The sequence below is a fragment of the Panicum virgatum genome, chromosome 4N, assembly GCF_016808335.1.
Source record: "Panicum virgatum strain AP13 chromosome 4N, P.virgatum_v5, whole genome shotgun sequence".
In the NCBI taxonomy this organism is placed as follows: domain Eukaryota; kingdom Viridiplantae; phylum Streptophyta; class Magnoliopsida; order Poales; family Poaceae; genus Panicum; species Panicum virgatum.
In genome coordinates, this window is record NC_053148.1 from 34,911,313 (window position 1) to 34,914,907 (window position 3,595).

Here is a 3,595-nt window from a genome sequence, read left to right on the forward strand (position 1 = left end):
AGGCACGGCCACGGCCATAGGTGCACGAGCCACGACCGCTGCAGCGCTGCTTGCCATGTGCCCATGCATGTGGATGAAACTGGTGACTGGTCGGATCTGAACCTGGTCCAGCACTCCAAGTCTCCAACTCCCTGGTTTATGTGAATAAAAACAACCCTGGTGTATGCAGTTTTACTGCTCAAACTGCATGTTGGGCAGAAGTATGCAGATTACCATCAAAGGGAGTTTTCCAACTGGATATGGATGTCGCACTTACCAACAAATTAGAGAGAATGCAAATTCTTAAGGAAAAAGGAACTCAAGCTGGGAAAGAGGAGATCGACGATGCTGATCAAGGATTCCAATCGGTTCTCAACATTCATGCACAATGAGAACGGATCTTAACCGCTCGATCTGCTTGAGTAGGAAGGCTGTTGCGAGTCGTTGTCAATGTCTTGGGAGGAAAGGGATGCTTGAGTTTCCCGTACGAGTTGCAGCCCAAAAGGTCCAAGCGACCAGCGGTTTGCCATTGACATGGTTTCTCCGGAGATATAAACATATGCAGGGGCAAAAGACAAACCTAAGCAGTAAGCATGTACTTTTGCAGGGAGAAAGAACAAAACGACGTGGGGCTAAATCTACTGCTTAAGAGCATATTCAGCGGATTTTTTTTACATTTTTATAAGGCAGAAGTCCTATTTAAACTATCGAAAAAATTCAATTTCCATCATTCAACTACGAAACCGGATAACGGAGGCCATCCAATTGTCGAAACTAGGTAAGTTTGACCCTTAGGATGCTTTTAAAGATGATTTTTTATTTTGCGAAAATTAAAATAGAAAAATTTAAAATAAATGTTCATAACTAATTCAGTTTAATAAAAAAATATGAAAGTAGTCCCAAAAATTTTATTAAAATATAACATATCTGTTGGCACTCTACTTCTCATTATTCGAATCCAATTTTTTCATACTCCTAGTATTTTTTGGTTATAGTTATACCTACAATATTTGAGTAAATAATTAATATTCAAATAGATTAATAATAGATATGCTAAATTTTTCAGAATGAATTAGTATATTTCTGTTTTTGAATGAATTAGTTTTAATTTTTTAGATCAATTGATTTTCTTCGGGTTTTTGAAATACGAAACCACCTTTAAAACCTCTTAAAGACCAAATTTATCCGCTTTGGACAGTTGGATGATCCTCGTTATTCGGTTTTATAGTTGAAGGTTGAAAATCAGACTTTTATGATGGTTCATGGATGTAACGTGAACTTTTCCCCTTTTATAATTGTTGTTACAGTAGACTAACCTAAACTCAATCACTAGAGCATGGGATAGAGGGATGGATTTTATTAGAGCAAGTATAGTAAGGCACAATCAGCTGGAGAAATGAACAGCCACGTCACCAGAATCCAACGTGGAGGAGTGAGAAACCCAGAATGAGAATGAAACGGGCGAGTCGCCGGCGCAAACCGGGCGGATGTGTGTGCATGCAGCTCCCATTAGATGCGCTCTCTACTCAGTGGCCGCATGCGCTGCGCCACTTGATGTCCCGGTCTATTCAGCTGGCTTGTCCGTTGATCAGCCAGTAGTATTTTCTCTCACATCAAATCAGTATCAGCCACCAGCCAATAGCCAGCAAGCAATATTTTTCTCTTACAATAATGCTCACGATGCTGACCTTTTTCTGCCGCTGCTGGCGAGGTAATCCTTGCTCTCATTAGGTAAGGTAAAGTAGAGCTGACCTTTTGGTAATTTACAAAAGGAAAAATTTGGTATTATTGATTGGATTGATAATGTGCTGTATCACCATTAACTAAAAAATATTTCTTTAGATATTAGGGGATGGATGGGTATTATTCTTGATTTAAGCAGGCTTTTTTGGGACCGGACCCAGGTCGGACTCTTTTTTTTCCCTCAGGGAGATCTACTTTCATCTTCTGTCACCCGTATCACTTGCATCAGTAATGCCCTCAATCTCTGATGATTAGCGACCCCTCTTCGTCTGCGTCTCCGTGGCCCGGCCGCAAGCACGATTCCCAGTAGAAACGGGAACCTGTCTTCTTCCCCGTCCGTCCGGGGTCCGCGTGTGGCTGCCCGGCATCTACCTTCCCCAATCTTCCTCGCAAGCATCCAAGAAAAAGCAAACAAGACCAGGCCCAGACCGGCAAGAAAGAAACACACCAGCCAAGCAAGAAACCTCCCCGCCCCACGCCACCACCCTCGCCGCCGCCGGAGATGTCGCAGCTGATCGAGGAGCACCGCTCGGGCGCGGAGGTGCACTCCGGGCACGAGCTGTGCGCGCGCAAGTCCCGCGAGTTCATGGTGGAGCTGGGCCTCCCCGACGGGCTCCTCCCGCTGCCGTCCCTCGACGAGGTGGGCTACAACCGCTCCACGGGCTTCGTCTGGCTCCGCTAGGCCGCCGGCCTCACCCACACCTTCGACACCATCGGCAAGCAGGTCTGGTACGACAAGGATGTGACGGCCTTCGTGGAGCCCGGCAGGATGCACGGCCTCACCGGGGTCAAGAGCAAGGAGCTCCTCATCTGGGTCACCATCTCCGAGATCGTCGTCAGCCCCTCCGGCACCAAGATCGTCTTCCGCACCCCCGCCGGGCTCGGCCGCGCCTTCCCCGTCACCGCCTTCCAGCTCAACCCGGCGCCCGAGGGGGACAAGAAGGAGGACGAGGCCGCCGCCAACTGATCTGCCTCCGGCGGGCGGGCGGGCGCTCGATCTGGCCGCGCCGCGGCGAGATCTGGTGCGGCAACTGTGCTGTGCCCAGGGACTGTGTGAGCTGAGCTATCTCCTCTGCATCTACGGTGTAATGGTAGTGGATGATGAAGTAATAAACCATGTCCATGGATTCAGGGTTCATAATTGTGTGTGCTTGACAGTGATGCTACAGCTTGATCTTGTATTGATTCAGAGCTCGTCTGCCTCATTGCCTGTTTCGTTTTGGAACGAAATTGCATTGGCTTGTCTGTTTCGTTGCATGTTCACTGTCATCTCTGAGGCTTGGATTGTCCTTGTCCAATAGATCAGGGGCAGGTTGAACAGAAAGTTATGGAGATCTAGCTCCGTTTGATCTTGATAAATTCAGAACTCCGTCTCATTGCCTGTTTGCTCTTGGGACGGAATCGCATTGCCTTGACTGTTTCATTGCTGCTAGCCTGCTACTGCGTGTATTGCAGCCTTTTCTCTGAGATCATGTATTGAGCAACGGATCAGGGGCAGGGTAAACGAAAACTTCTGAAGATCCGGCTTCGTTTGCTCAGTGCAATCATAGTTTGTGAAATCATAGTATCATTCCGTGCTCAGTGCAATCATAGTTTGTGAAATTGGAGGAAAAATTTGCTCTGAAAAGCTTGTTGCTCCCTAGTGTTTCACTGCTTCACATCCGTCTCCATCGTGTTCATCCAAGGAGTCACGAGATCTGCAGTAGTTGCCTATCCAAACGGTGGTTACTGGTTAGCATTCAAGATTCAAACCTTTGACGTGGAGTTGTCCTACTTCTACCTAGGTCTGGACATTTGTCTACCCAAAGGAGTTGGCTTGTACACTTGTCCATCGGAAGTAGCAGCATTGAAACAATATATAAAATTGTTTTGT

At 47.0% G+C, this 3,595-nt stretch overlaps 1 pseudogene; it reads left to right on the plus strand.

Moving 5' to 3' along the window:
- The first annotated feature begins 2,224 nt into the window (after positions 1 to 2,224).
- LOC120670698 lies at positions 2,225 to 2,689 on the plus strand (annotated as a pseudogene).
- Positions 2,690 to 3,595: the final 906 nt, after the last annotated feature.